This window comes from Pongo abelii, chromosome 22 (genome assembly GCF_028885655.2).
Source record: "Pongo abelii isolate AG06213 chromosome 22, NHGRI_mPonAbe1-v2.0_pri, whole genome shotgun sequence".
Taxonomy (NCBI): Eukaryota; Metazoa; Chordata; class Mammalia; order Primates; family Hominidae; genus Pongo; species Pongo abelii.
In genome coordinates, this window is record NC_072007.2 from 41258395 (window position 1) to 41274422 (window position 16028).

The following is a 16028-nucleotide window of genomic DNA, read 5'->3' on the forward strand; positions in this document are numbered from 1 at the left end:
ATTTCAGTAATTAAATATAACATCCTGTGTAACATCAAACTCCAAACTTTATTTCAAAGTGAGAGGAAGAAGGGCCTCTGCCCTAAATACCTCACCCTCCAAGCTGTGGCTTCTAACTCCTCTAGGAGCAGAGCCAAAGAGGAGAGAAGAGGTAAGGAGACAGGAAAGAACTCACTTGAAGGGCATCTCTGTGATCTAGCTTTGGTTCTTGCTGGTGCTTAATGACAATGCTGCTGTGGGATGCTTTCTGTCTTCTTTGGACAACATCTCCAAGCTGGGGATCCCTCACCCATAGTTCTCTTGATGAGTATAAATGTATCTTCTTGCTTATAGCTTACAATTCCTCCTTCAGTCCTGGCATCCAGTGGCACACCTCCAACCCCACTCTGTTGATATCTTCTTGCTCCTCCTGGAAGCCCTGCTGGCAGGATCTAAAACAACCCCAAGCTGCTGCCCTGACATGTGGCCTTCATCTGGCCCCCAGGTCACAGAAACGTCTGACCCACCATCAGACGGAGGACACCAGACCCAAACACAGCCCTGTCCTCAGCTGCCACAGCTGGTCCAGCCAGCCTCTCACCTGTGAAGATTTTTTGGTAGGCATATGTTATTCACCACAGGGTTCACAGCTCCAGCTGTGCAAATAAACCTCTTCAAGCCACCTCTCTTACCTTGAGAAAAGTGAATCATTTTTAGGTTAGGGGGTGAGGAGTGGGCAAGAGAGGTCTGGAGCTTGGGTGAAAAACGAAACTCAAAGCCCAAGTTTTCCCAAACCAATCCTCTCTCCAAACTCCAGGTTCTTCTCTCAGACCCCCCAACCTCTTTTATGGCCTTGTGTAGGAGGTCAGCTAAGGGCCACAAAACAGGATTTTGGCCCCTCCTTTGCAAGCTCCGGGGACTCTGGAGTCCCAGTCTTGCACTTTGGAATATGGGAGTCGTTGAGGCATTATCTTGGAACTATCAACCAAAAATGAGATAGGAAAGAGTATTCGGGAGAGGTAGACTATTTATCCCACACATTTAAATTTACCTTTGAATTATTTACCTTCAGATGAATATCCAAAAGAAAACTGGTTTTCTCACTCACAGTGTCTCTAGTCCCTCAACACTTAAAATCTTCACACTGGGAAATAAATTATACAATAACTTCAGTGTGTTCTTAAGCCAAGCCAACAGACCAAACATCTTTGATGTGTGGCTAAAAGCTGGGCCATGATGAATCTGAATTTCATTTTTCTTTTCAGTCTATGGGCTTCGCTCCTTGACTTTGATACACCCTTCATAAAGCTATAGGCAAACGTATCACCGATTTTGTTCTTATAAACTACACATACATTCACACACCCTCACATTCGTCTTGTACTAGAGATGGCAACCTATAAAAGATGACACAGCAGTGACTCAAGAGTTTGAGCAGCTACCTCACACCTTTATATAGGTCTTCATCCAAAATTCTCCCTGGGAAGCCTCCTTGAGGTTCAAGGCCACTAGGCAAGCAGGCATCTGTCTCCCTGGAAATGCTAGCAGATCATCACCCCAGGAGAATCCCAACTGAGAGGAGAAAGGAAAATAAAGAAAAGAATTGTTTTAATGAATAAACAAATATGGAATATAGTCCAGGGCCCTGGGTATCTGCATGAGCATGGGAAAGAGAAGCTAACAGTTGTGAATCAGGGGGAGCCAGGTCACAAGAGGCAGTCATTTCCCTCTAGGCCACCACCTGAGCATCTCTAAATGTAGGAATGTGAGAAAAGTAATTCCTAAAATTCTAGGATTCTAATTAGTGTTGAGGTGATTATGTTTGTTTTCTTTTCTTTCTTTTTTTAGACAAAGTCTCGCTCTATAGCCCAGGCTGGAGTGCAGTCACGTGATCTCAGCTCACCGCAACCTCCGCCTCCCAGGTTCAAGCAATTCTCCTGCCTCAGCCTCCAGAGTAGTTGGGATTACAGGCATGTACCACTGCACCCGGCTAATTTTTTGTATTTTTAGTAGAGACGAGGTTTCACCATGTTGGCCAGGCTGGTCTTGAACTCCCGACCTCAGGTAATCCACCCGCCTGGGCCTCCCAAAGTGCTAGGATTACAGGTGTGAGCCACTGTGCCCGGCCAGTTATGTTCCTTTTACATTGATTTTCTTGGAGCATCAGTTCTAACTAGGATTCCTCAGGGTACAGATAAGAAACATTCCATAATGATTCTCCACAATAGGGATAGACAAACTAAGGGACCCTCATGCAAGCCAGGCCGCCACCTGTTTTTGTACCACTTTGAGCTAAGAATAATTTTTAAATGGTTGGAAAAGATCAAAAGAAAAATAATATTTTATAACCTATGAAAATTATATGAAATTCAAAATTGAGCTTCTATAAATACAGTTTTATTGGAACCCAGCCATGCTCATTTGTTTGTGTCTCCCTGGCTACTTTCACACTACAATGGCAGAGTAGAGTAATTGCAATTGAGTGTGCATATGGCACACAAGGCCTAGAATATTTACTCTGTGGCCCTTTAAGGAAAACTGCTCCGCAATCAGGAAGAAGGTCATGGAAAAGGAGGTGACATCAGTGGGAAGAGGTAGTCTGGCTCCAATTCACTCCCTAGAATGATGGTGGATGTCTCCCAAGTAGCACTGGTATTTCTGCCTTCTACTAAAAAAAAAAAAAAATTTTTTTTTTTGAGATGGAGTCTCACTCTGTTGCCCCATGCTGGAGTGCACTGGCATGGTCTTGGCTCACTGCAACCTCTGCCTCCCAGGTTCAAGTGATTCTCCTGCCTCAGCCTCCTGAGTAGCTGGGATTACAGGTGCATGCCACCATGCCTGGCTAATTTTTATATTTTTAGTACAGACGGGGTTTCACCATGTTGGTCAGGCTGGTCTCAAACTGCTGACCTCATGATCCACCTGCCTCGGCCTCCCAAAGTGCTGGGATTACAGGCGTGTGCCACCACGCCCAGCCTAAAAAATTTTAAAACCCAAAACCACTGAGGCCCAAAACAGGTATCTTTTGGGATTCTAGAAGAGTAAAATGGGGTGGGAGGGGAAGTAGAAAGGAAAAAAAAAAAAAAAAAAAAGACCATGGGAGTCAAGTCAGTGATTTTTCACATCCAAATGATCTAAAAAGTTTCTGGGCTCCTGGTAAAGCCAAATGATCTGGGCTTCATTCCAGGTCCAAGATGCCCTGATTTCCTATTTTTGTTCCCTTTCAGGTCTCAGATTTCAAAACGTTACTGTTACCCTATTTAGGGTCACTATGAAAATAGCTTAGAAGTCAGCCTTAGGATTTCAGCTCAGAGATACCGGAGACTTTTGTACTAGGGACCTAAAACCTTTAAAAGATGTTTGTTTTATTGCCTCCAAATGCCTACTTCCAAAGTTTTGCCAGGAACATGTAAGCCAACAAGGAGCTTATATCCGTGGGTTGACTAAAATCCCGTAAAACCTATTAGAGTATAAGCTTCCAATGAAACTGTAAGTTTCCCCAATTAAATCGATAATCTCTTGAGTGGAAAGCATGCCAGCTTCAGCTCTCCTCAAACTGCCTAGCACCTAGTAAGATGCCATTGTAAATACTTGCTGAATAAATGTTCTATATATTCAGAGTTTGCTTCTTGTTACATATTGCAACTGTGTGTTAATTATTGACATAATTCTGGGTATTTAATACATTTTAATGTGATCATATTAACTTACATTAGCATTTGCATGCACACATCACGATGCCATACATAAGGAATTCTACATACACAAATGAAAGATAGCAGATACACTGTCTGCCCCTACAGAACAATCCAGAGATTTGTGTCACATGGATCAAGACGATATTCATTCACTAAATGAGAATCTGCTACATGAAATGAGCATTGTGAAAACATTTCCCAAATGCCAAGTAAACATAACCCCTCCTGTAAATATACATGAAGAAGAAAGCAAATTCCTAGGTAAGCAACACAGACAACTTTTGACTGTTGAATCTGGGTGAACATTTGGGAGTAAGACAAACCAAAGAATCCATTTCCTAAGTAATAGCAAAAACATTCTTTGGATAACCCTCCATTAGAAGTTATTGTTTTCCCTCATAAAGCTAAGAATACTTAATAGAATTTCTCTTATTACAGCATGAATTCACAAGTAATTACATCAGGAATACATAAAAGAGGTATTAGCAGAACCAGCCAAAACAAGAATCTGGAGCAAGTTTGTACCATCAGCACTTACACAAGAATGCACAATCAGCCATTAAAAGCATAAAGCATTAGAATAATAGAAACACAGTGGCTAAAGCTGTGAGTACTTCAGACACTTGACTTGGAATATATATGTTAGTTGACACAAAGTCTCACTCTCAAGTTCAAAGAAAACTTTCTTCTATTATTAAAAAGAGGTACTGGGCAAAATAGTTTCTACTAACCTTTGTAGTCAATATCCTGGGCCCCAGAACAGGAGTGCTGTGCAGGGCTCTTGATTCCATGTAAAGGAAAAAACTTTGGTTACTTGAAGGCAAAATGCAATTTATCAGGAGGATGTAGGGTAGATGACAGGATTCCGGAAAAGGCTAGTCAACCAAGCACAGAAAAGTGGACAAAATAAAAGGAGGCCAGAACCACAGCCAAAATCCTAATAGAAGATCCTACATAGATTCTTACTGTGGCCTCACTATTAATAGCACCACTACCAACCCTGGACAGGGAATTCTAGAATGCCCCCTGCTTCTTTGCCCCATGGCCCCAGAGTCAAAATCCAAGGTAGGAACAAAACAGGCTTACCTTATTCAAATGTCCATTGCCTTGCTACAAGGAAATGGGAGCAGGGCAGCTGGAAACTCAGGCCTCCTTAATGGGAACCAGGGTCCTGCTGACATCCATCTTGAGCTTCCCAAAATAGGGATGGTCTTCAGAGTCTCAACTAATGTCCTTTTTGGATTTGCCTCCTCTTTCTCAAGGAACTGCAAAATAAACACAGCTATCACTATTACACAAAAAAATGAAATAAATTACAATACTAGATGAAGCATAAGTCTAGGGACTATATACCATAAATGTTCTATGGTCAGTCTTATCTTATGGAGAAATCACACTTCACTTCTGCGTGTTTTTCTAGTCCTTCTAGAATTGAAACCAGTGAGGGGCAATTTAAGGTCAACACCTGCTCTTCACATGCCTTCCACAGCAATATGATGTGAGCACTGCAGTTCCATTGAGCTGTGGCAGTTGGGGTAGTTGACGAAGACAGTGGAGAACAGCAAGACAGTTAGATCCCAGTGAAATGAGGAAGTGCCCATGTTTATCCCAACAATGAAGTGCATGTTGAGAAGTGTTGGGAACCTTCAGCTTCAACTCCATGGCAACAGAGAAGAGACTTAGGACTGAAGGATCCCTAACCAACAATGAGATAGCTGCAGACATGCATAGCAGCAGTATTTTCTGTTCAGCTCGTAAACACCCAAATGTGGAAAGCTAATCAATAGCACAGCTATGTGATGTCAACACACTGACTTTTGCCTTGGGCTGGAAGCCCCTGGTTCAGTCAACCCACTCCCATGAGAGACACTCACAGCCCCAGAGTTTATCAAAATCTAAAGCCATCCAGTTCTTAATTACTTCTCTTTCATAATTAAAAAGAAACTTGGACTATAATTCTAAATTTCTTTGGACAAAGAATGTTTTGTTAACTCAAGTGCTCAGCTGGGTTATAAATCCTCAAAGCTAATGCCAATAGATCTACAACAAGAAGAGTGGTTTTTGTCTGCAATTTTTTTAAATGTCCCCCATTTTAGAAAAGACAAACATTTATCTACTCAATGCACAATGCAGTGTGGTAAGTACCTCAGCTGTCTTATGAAAGAACACTCAAACTATTTGTACGTTTTGGGTAGATTTATTTCCTAGTGATTGCAACTGTATACATTTGTCAGGTCAAAGGGAAGGACACAGTCCTTGCTGCAGAGAAAAGTCATAAGTACCCAATCCTCACAGCAGGAGTTGGTGACCTGATACTGAAGGGCTGAATCCAGCCCAGGATCAGGGCAAGTTCTGCCTGCTTTGCCCCAGTCTCCTGTCCTCGGGTCGCAGACATATAAGAGGCTGGTATGCTGGACTGAAAGACTGAAGCAGAATGAGACCACATGCATTCAACCCAGCAGGGGGAGCGGGGCTGGGCATCCCACCCCAGAAGCCAAGCCTACCAGGCAACCTTTCTAAGGCTTGGCAAAGGCGTGCTATAATTAGACATTAACATCTAACAAATAATAAGTGAATGCCATTGTAAAGCACTTTGCAAATGGAGAGGACACTATGAGTATGTCCCTATCATCAATAATAATGGTGTTCTAGGTAATCACAGCATTCAGGAAGCAGTTTAGACACAGGCAGCCTCAGCAGGGATACCAGTAATGTCCAAAGGCCTAAGTATACAATTTTTCAAATACCTGCCCTGGCTGGAAGGCTGCCCAGTAAAGATGACAAGCCCACAGAGCTCAGGAGGTCATTCCTGAGAGCTCCACGGAAGATGTAAACACTGCCAGGGAAAATCATTCCGTTTCCTTAAAGAACATTTGGAGCAGCAAGCTCACTTGTAGATTTACTAAAGTGGAAATCTACACTAGAAGCAGCAGAGCCCCTAGAAGCAGCAGAAACTGAGAAAATATTTAAATAATACAAAAAAGTCAGCCACCCTCACTAGCCACCTTCATAATCCCAATTAACATCAATAAGATTTCAAGGAGAATGTCAGATGGTAGATGCTGTCCATTGAACAATTTTAAAAGGAATTCTAATTCTTTTATAGTCTAGTTTTGTGTGTGTGTGGATTATTTACCTGGGAGTAATTGTAGCTTTTTGCAGAGACTTGGATTTTTATTTTATATTTTATTACTTTCTAGTTGTACAAAAATTTTCATTGCAGCATTTGTCCAAAATCCGCAGCACTCACTCATTTCTCCATTTTTGGATGTCTACACTGCTGAAAGTGGGCACTACACAAAGATTGAATATCATCTAATCATATTCTCCTTTTTGAGATGGAGTCTTGCTCTGTCGCCCAGGCTGGAGTGCAATGGCGTGATCTCGGCTCACTGCAACCTCCTCTGCCTCCCAGGTTCAAGCGATTCTCCTGCCTCAGCCTCCTGAGTAGCTGGGATTACAGGCACCTGCCACCATGCCCAACTAATTTCTGTATTTTTAGTAGAGACAGGGTTTCACCATGTTGGTCAGGCTGGTCTCGAACTTCTGACCTCAGGTGATCCACCCACCTGAGATTACAGGCGAGAGCCACCACGCCCGGCCAATATTCTCCATTTTTGATGTGTACTTAAATCTGTCTCTTCATCTCCACGCTAAAACCCTAGAGACCATGGACAGTGTTTTAGGGCACATCTTTGGATTTCCTCTGGGACTAACATGATAATGCGATTTAGTAAATTTTTTGCACAAATTGCTCTACTATAAGATCCTCTAACTGGACATTTCCAATCTTAATATTCTGAAAACTTCATGCAATTTTTTTTGGAAATAATTTAGGCAGAAGTGAAGTTCACCTTTGCTTGCAAGTTCCTACTTCATAGGCCGGTTGATCATTTAAACAACATCTCGGGGAAGAACACTTAGTACTTGAGGACAAAGCAAGTATGCTCAAGACCTTCCAAAATCTCCATTTACTTTAGAGTTGACAAGCTCACCCACAGCTCATTTAAAGGAAAGGAAAAACGGTGAGTAGTTTTCCTAACAAGGTATTTCTAACACTTTCAGGCCTCCTCTTTTGAGAGTTTTAAAAAAATATACTATTGAATTTTCCATTTATCTACAAAACCATTAAACAGTCAGTGCCCCCAAGCAAACAATAGAGACATTTAAAGGAAAAACCCAAGAAATCACTCCCCATCCCACTCCACCCTTCCAAGATAACCGATATCAGCATTTTAAAGTATGTTTTCACATTTTTCTTGTGGAAACATACCAAAACGTGTATATTTACATACAGCTTTTGGTTGGTTGGTTGGTTGGTTTGGGGGTTTTTGCTTGTTTGTTAGGGTTGCTTTTTCTTTTTGGCAAAACTGAGATCATATTATATATATTATTTCACAACTTGATTGTTTTTTACTCACCAATGTATAAAGAACACTTTTCCAGGTCACCTTATCAATCATTCTCCTTCTTTTCAATACTTACATTATATTCCCCTGTGCATGTATACTATTTTTTTCAACTTTTCCTATCATTGAACAATCGGGAGTTTTCCACTGGACAACTCACTTACTTCATTTGTCTACCTTAGTTTGTGCTCTAAGCTTTTCTCTAAATCTAAAATTTTGAATTCACCTAAAATAAAATTCAGTTCTTTGGAGAAAGAAAAGCTATTTTCTTGGTCAAATTGGTAAATATTTATTAAATCGAATTTCTAAAAACTAATTTGGATCTGAACTTTAGAATATTCTGATATTCTTCAGGACATCAGCATGTTCTAGAAAAGTACTTTTATAACAGGGAATGTTCACACCTCCATAATTCATTTAAAATAAGTAAAATATGCTGCTGAAAATTCTGGCACAATTTGTATTACTGTAACACAGATTCAGTTGTGTATGTATATATATATATGCGTTTATACAAACATTTTCTACATGGTGTTCTGGGGAACACTGTCTAGGGAAACGCTAATAGTGATCAAGTAAGTTTAGGCCAATCAGTTTTAAATTAAATATACGATTTTTAAATTCTGACTTTCTTGCGAAGGTGATCACTTCTAATCTCTTTCCCTAGCTTTCCTCTTAACAACAGAGATACATCTGTACATCTTTATTGAACATCTGTATATCTTTATATCCCTACTGTATATCTATACATCCGTACGTCTCTACTGTACATCTATACATCTCTATTGTACGTCTATACATGTCTCTACTGTACATCTATATATCTGCATGTCTCTACTGTATGTCTGTACAGCTATACACGCTACATCTATATATCTGCACATCTCTACTGTATGTCCATACATCTGAACATCTCTACTGTCTGTCTGTACATCTATACATCTCTACTGTATATCTATACATCTGCCCATTGTTACCGTACATCTGTACATCTCTACTGTATGTCTGTACATCTATACATCTATACATTTGTACATCTCTACTGAACATCTGTACATCTGTATAGCTCTATTGAACATCTATACATCTGCCCATCTTTACTGTACATCTGTACATCTCTAATGTATGTCTGTACATCTATACATCTCTACTATACATGTATACATCTGTACATCTCTACTGAACATCTGTATATCTGTATATCTCTACGTCTGTCTATACATCTGTACATGTCTACAGTACATCTATACATCTGTATGTCTCTATTATATGTCTGTACATCTGTACATCTCTACCATACATCTATATATCTGTACATGTCTACTGTACATCTGTACACCTGCACGTCTCTACTGTATATCTATACATCTGCACATCTCTATCATAAGTCTGTACATCTGCATGTCTCTACTGTACATCTGTACATCTACACATCTCTACCATATGTATGTACATCTATACATCTTTACTGTACATCTATACACCTGCACGTCTATATATCTGTACGTCTCAACTGTACTGACCAGATACAGAGGACCTCATACTGCAAGGTCCCTAGTACCAGGCACACAGAGCCACCAGACAAATATATGTAGCCCTCTAGCATCCCTGCCCACCCCTTCTCAGCACACCTCTTTATTCTGCATACATTGTCCCTTACTGAAACATTAAGCAATCAGTCCAGATGGAAGTAAAAAATCATCCTCCTCATTTTTTCTGTGCCCTCAATCTTTTTTACTCTTAAGGCTAAAATGAAAGTGACATTTGGTTTCACTTTTTAAAAGTTTGTCACTCATAAGAAACTACCTGAAAGTATGTAGGGAAGTGGCTTAGTTTTAACCCAGCAATCAGAATGCCACTTAACCACAGGCATATGGATATTCAATTCTCACCTCCAGCAAAAGAGAAAAATGAGGCTTGGCCTTAACGCGCCCACATCAGGGAAAGTGGAAGCTCGTCTTGGGAATTCAAACAGCCTGAGGCCTTTTCACAAAGCCCAATCAAGCCCTCCCACCCCCACTCACAATTCAGCTCTTACTTTCACAGTGCATCAAAATAGACAGGAATTACTTTTTCAAACTGGGTAAAATCCAGAAGATTTGTCTTGGGTATCTACTCCTTGGGAAAAACCGTGCTAGAGACTGAGAATCAAAAGAAACTCTTTCTAATAAACTTAAAGCTTTAATTGAAGCAATAAATCAAATGCACAGAGATGAGCAGCGCAGGATGCTAGGGGGTAAGAGCCTAATGGCTCACCACTGTTCTCCCAAATGAGAGTGCTTGCACCTTGCAGAACAAGAATTCTCGGGCAGGGCTAAGAACCACAGATAAGAACCACCTGGGATTGATAAAGGGCCTGCCCAGCACACGCCTACCTCATCAGACTATGAGGGTGAGTGCCCTGGAATCTAAGCTTTGAATCAGCTCTCCAGGGGATTCCAATGGACACTAAAATCTTAAAGCCATAGGACTACATTTTTTCTTGAAATGTGGTTACCAGACCAGCAACACCTGAATCACCTGAATCTTATCAGTAATGAGAATGCGTCCCTACGCTACAGACCTACTGCATCAAAAATTCTGGCAATGGACTCAGTGATCTCTGTTTAACGAGCCCTCCAGGTGGTTTTGATGAAATGCTGAAAGTTTGAGAACCATGGCTATCGTATGTCTCTGCAGACCTCAGTTTGAAAAATATTGCAGTAGCCAATAAGAACACAGGAGTTTAACGAGGGAGGCCATTGCCTGAAGCAGGAACAGCCTGTAGACCCTTAAAAGAGAAGAGCTCATCTATAGGATGTGGCATTGAAATAATGGATTACACAGTGGAAAAGAAGAAGGAAAATGAAAGAAAATGACAATAGGCAGATCTATGCATCAATAATCACTTCAGTGAGCACAGAAGTTTCATGCCATTTTTGAATTATAGGATTTACAGTTAGGCATGCTAAGCTTGATCTGGGAGAACTTTAGAGTTACAGGAAAGAGTGTGGACTTTCTTATTCAGGCATTGAGGAAACCTTAAAGGATAATCAGCTGGGGAATACCAAGAAACAAGATTATGTTTAGGAGATGTGATTATGCATTAATGCACTTAGAGAAACGTAAAGGAGAGTCGAAAAGTAGGTAATTAGATTAAAAGTCTTGCAGTATTTCAGAAATAAGGTTATGCGGGTCTGCATTAGGGTGCTGGCTGTAAGAGGCAAAGTTAAATAGATACACAGGTGAAAGGAAGAAAAATGGGCTGTACTTGGAGTTTGGATTGGGTGGGGGAGGGTGAAGGAGGAACCGAAAAAGGAAGGGAGATGAGAAGGAGGAAAGAGGATAAAAATGACAGCCCAGCTTCAAGGCTGATCAATAAGGGGCATTTATGAACACAGGAAATCCTGAAGGGGTACAAGCTTGGGGCGGGGAGTGGGGGTGGGGGAGATTTGGCGCCTTATCATCTCTCACAATTATCTCTACTCTTTTTATCACGTTCAGTTCTCAAAACAAATCATTCTACTGCAAAGGAGATGAAGACAATAATTCTACAAGCTCTGTAGCAACTGGATACCAAGGCCCTTCTGGCTTACAAAGAGAGAAAGTCTAAATTTACCCAAGCAATGTTGTTTATCCATATTACATCTGGAGAGCAACTTCAGTCTTAATCCTCAAAAATCTTCCAGGAAATTCCCCAGGGAACCTAGAATGCTGGCTCTCATTTACAGTAGCTAAAGACACCTTGGTTAATGTGGTTGTACATTTGACCTAAAGTATCTGAAATTTCAAATTTCCCAACAAAAAACATTAACTTTGCCTTTGCATGAAAACATATCATTAAGGAGGCCCAATATGAAGCAGTCTGAAAGCACATTTTTGCTTCTGCCTCCTCATTAATGCTATTGCAAGTGTGTTGTTAAAACATGTAAACATTTCAGGGCGTAGAAAAACCTGCTTGATGTCAGCATTCCTGCTTAATTCTTCCCTCTCCTGGCAAACCTTCTGGAAAGTAGTTAAACTCCCAGGTGTGCTGATGGGTAACAGAATGATTAAAGAATAATAAAACACTAAAGGTCACTTTCTGGTTCAGGATTTGGAGATGACCTAGCTCCAGGCAAAGTGAGTCAGAGGCTGTGGACTTGACTCAGAGGTGGTGCTTGCACAGGGCAGATTAAAATGCTCTACAAAGCAGAAGCCAGCAACACACACCAGGATGGGAGACAGGGATGCCTGTTAACAACCACTGCTGCCAACTGAAAGGGCTCCCAATGACCAAAGCTGGAAGAAGTTAAGCAATAAAATAAATAACATTATATGAGATTATAATGCAAAACATAAAATAAGCATTCATAAACTCATACTCATTATATTACTTTCCTAAGGCTGCCATAACAAATTAACACACAGTCGGTGACTTAGACAATAGAAATTTGTTTTCTCACAATTCTCAAGGATAAAAATCTGAAAGTAAGCTGTTGGCTGGGCTACACTCTCTCTGAGACTCCAGGGGAGAATCCATTCTTTGTCTCCTCCAGCTTCTGATGGCTCCAGATGTCCCTGGTCTTCTGTCTGCATAACTCCAAGCTCTGCCTCCATCTCCACACGACCTTCTGCTGAGTGCACCTCCTCTTCGGTGTCTTATAAGGATGCTTGGCATTGGATTTAGGACCCACCTAGATAATCCAGGATAATCTTACTTTGAAATTCTTAACTTAGTTACAACTGCGATGACTTCTTTGCAAGTAAGGTCATGTTCACAAGTTGCAGGGATTAGGTAGTGGGCATATCTTTTTGGGAGCCACCGTTCAAACCGCTATGCTGATATAAATGAATGATTGATTGAATAAATGGCTGAGTAAACAGGCAAATAAATAGAGGGGATAGACAACTCTCCCATGCAAAAGAATTTTAAATAATTTATGGGGCTACTCCCCACTCAAGAAGGTGGGACAAAATTCTCCACTCCTTAAACATGGGCTGTACATAGTGACTTCCTTCCAAAGAGTACAGTGTGAGAAGGGGTGGGGAGAGAGTAACTCTACAGTGGAGAAAGCTAACGAACACTACCCAGGCCAGGTGATCAACGTTATGTCAACAGCAAAGAGTCATGTTAATAGCATAATGTGAAGAGAATGGCATTTGTTTCTGTTGTCTTCCTTCAAAAAAAAACAAAAGGACATTGAGCCAAGATGGCCGAATAGGAACAGCTCCGGTCTACAGCTCCCAGCGTGAGCGACGCAGAAGACGGGTGATTTCTGCATTTCCATCTGAGGTACGGGTTCATCTCACTAGGGAGTGCCAGACAGTGGGCGCAGGTCAGTGGGTGCGCGCACCGTGCGCGAGCCGAAGAAGGGTGAGGCATTGCCTCACTCGGGAAGCGCAAGGGGTCAGGGAGTTCCCTTTCCTAGTCAAAGAAAGGGGTGACAGACGGCACCTGGAAAATCGGGTCACTCCCACCCGAATGCTGCTCTTTTCCGACCGGCTTAAAAAACGGTGCACCAGGAGATTATATCCCGCACCTGGCTCAGAGGGTCCTACGCCCACAGTCTCGCTGATTGCTAGCACAGCAGTCTGAGATCAAACTGCGAGGCGGCAGCGAGGCTGGGGGAGGGGCGCCCGCCATTGCCCAGGCTTGCTTAGGTAAACAAAGCAGCCGGGAAGCTCGAACTGGGTGGAGCCCACCACAGCTCAAGGAGGCCTGCCCACCTCTGTAGGCTCCACCTCTGGGGGCAGGGCACAGACAAACAAAAAGACAGCAGTAACCTCTGCAGACTTAAATGTCCCTGATAGCTTTGAAGAGAGCAGTGGTTCTCCCAGCACGCAGCTGGAGATCTGAGAACGGGCAGACTGCCTTCTCAAGTGGGTCCCTGACCCCTGACCCCCAAGCAGCCTAACTGGGAGGCACCCCCCAGGAGGGGCAGACTGACACCTCACACGGCCAGCCGGGTACTCGAACAGACCTGCAGCTGAGGGTCCTGTCTGTTAGAAGGAAAACTAACAAACAGAAAGGACATCCACACCAAAAACTTATCTGTACATCACCACCATCAAAGACCAAAAGTAGATAAAACCACAAAGATGGGGAAAAAACAGAGCAGAAAAACTGGAAACTCTAAAAAGCAGAGTGCCTCTCCTCCTCCAAAGGAACGCAGTCCCTCACCAGCAACGGATCAAAGCTGGACGGAGAATGACTTTGACGAGCTGAGAGAAGAAGGCTTCAGACGATCAAATTACTCCGAGCTATGGGAGGATATTCAAACCAAAGGCAAAGAAGTTGAAAACTTTGAAAAAAATTTAGAAGAATGTATAACTAGAATAACCAGTACAGAGAAGTGCTTAAAGGAGCTGATGGAGCTGAAAACCAAGGCTCGAGAACTATGTGAAGAATGCAGAAGCCTCAGGAGCCAATGCGATCAAATGGAAGAAAGGGTATCAGTGATGGAAGATGAAATGAATGAAATGAAGCGAGAAGGGAAGTTTAGAGAAAAAAGAATAAAAAGAAACGAACAAAGCCTCCAAGAAATATGGGACTATGAAAAGACCAAATCTACGTCTGATTGGTGTACCTGAAAGTGACGGGGAGAATGGAACCAAGTTGGAAAACACTCTGCAGGATAATATCCAGGAGAACTTCCCCAATCTAGCAAGGCAGGCCAACATTCAGATTCAGGAAATACAGAGAATGCCACAAAGATACTCCTCGAGAAGAGCAACTCCAAGACACATAATTGTCAGATTCACCAAAGTTGAAATGAAGGAAAAAATGTTAAGGGCAGCCAGAGAGAAAGGTCGGGTTACCCTCAAAGGGAAGCCATTCAGACTAACAGCGGATCTCTCAGCAGAAACTCTACAAGCCAGAAGAGAGTGGGGGCCAATATTCAACATTCTTAAAGAAAAGAATTTTCAACCCAGAATTTCATATCCAGCCAAACTAAGCTTCATAAGTGAAGGAGAAATAAAATACTTTACAGACAAGCAAATGCTGAGAGATTTTGTCACCACCAGGCCTGCCCTAAAAGAGCTTCTGAAGGAAGCGCTAAACATGGAAAGGCACAACCAGTACCAGCCGCTGCAAAATCATGCCAAAATGTAAAGACCACCGAGACTAGGAAGAGACTGCATCAACTAACGAGCAAAATAACCAGCTAACATCATAATGACAGGATCAAATTCACATATAACAATATTAACTTTAAATGTAAATGGACTAAATGCTCCAATTAATAGACACAGACTGGCAAATTGGATAATGAGTCAAGACCCATCAGTGTGCTGTATTCAGGAAACCCATCTCACGTGCAGAGGCACACATAGGCTCAAAATAAAAGGATGGAGGAAGATCTACCAAGCAAATGGAAAACAAAAAAAGGCAGGGGTTGCAATCCTAGTCTCTGATAAAACAGACTTTAAACCAACAAAGATCAAAAGAGACAAAGAAGGCCATTACATAATGGTAAAGGGATCAATTCAACAAGAAGAGCTAACTATCCTAAATATATATGCACCCAATACAGGAGCACCCAGATTCATAAAGCAAGTCCTGAGTGACCTACAAAGAGACTTAGACTCCCACACATTAATAATGGGAGACTTTAACACCCCACTCTCAATATTAGACAGATCAACGAGACAAAGTCAACAAGGATACCCAGGAATTGAACTCAGCTCTGCACCAAGTGGACCTAATAGACATCTACAGAACTCTCCACCCCAAATCAACAGAATATACATTTTTTTCAGCACCACACCACACCTATTCCAAAATTGACCACATACTTGGAAGTAAAGCTCTCCTCAGTAAATGTAAAAGAACAGAAATTATAACAAACTATCTCTCAGATCACAGTGCAATCAAGCTAGAACTCAGGATTAAGAATCTCACTCAAAACCGCTCAACTACATGGAAACTGAACAACCTGCTCCTGAATGACTACTGGGTACATAACGAAATGAAGGCAGA

At 41.8% G+C, this 16028-nt stretch overlaps 1 long non-coding RNA gene across 2 annotated transcripts in view; it reads right to left on the reverse strand.

Annotated features, from left to right (window-relative positions):
- The window catches only part of LOC129052304 (uncharacterized), a 133666-nt gene that overhangs the window by 23448 nt on the left and 94190 nt on the right, over nt 1-16028 (reverse strand). The window contains exons 1-3 of one of the 2 annotated variants that reach the window (XR_010138819.1): nt 7532-7676; nt 4764-4942; nt 4409-4457 (exon numbers count right to left, since the gene is read on the reverse strand). This is a non-coding gene — a long non-coding RNA (uncharacterized LOC129052304). Of the gene's footprint in view, nt 1-4408; nt 4458-4763; nt 4943-7531; nt 7677-16028 lie in introns of those variants that run through there. The other variant, XR_010138820.1, reaches the window with a different exon arrangement.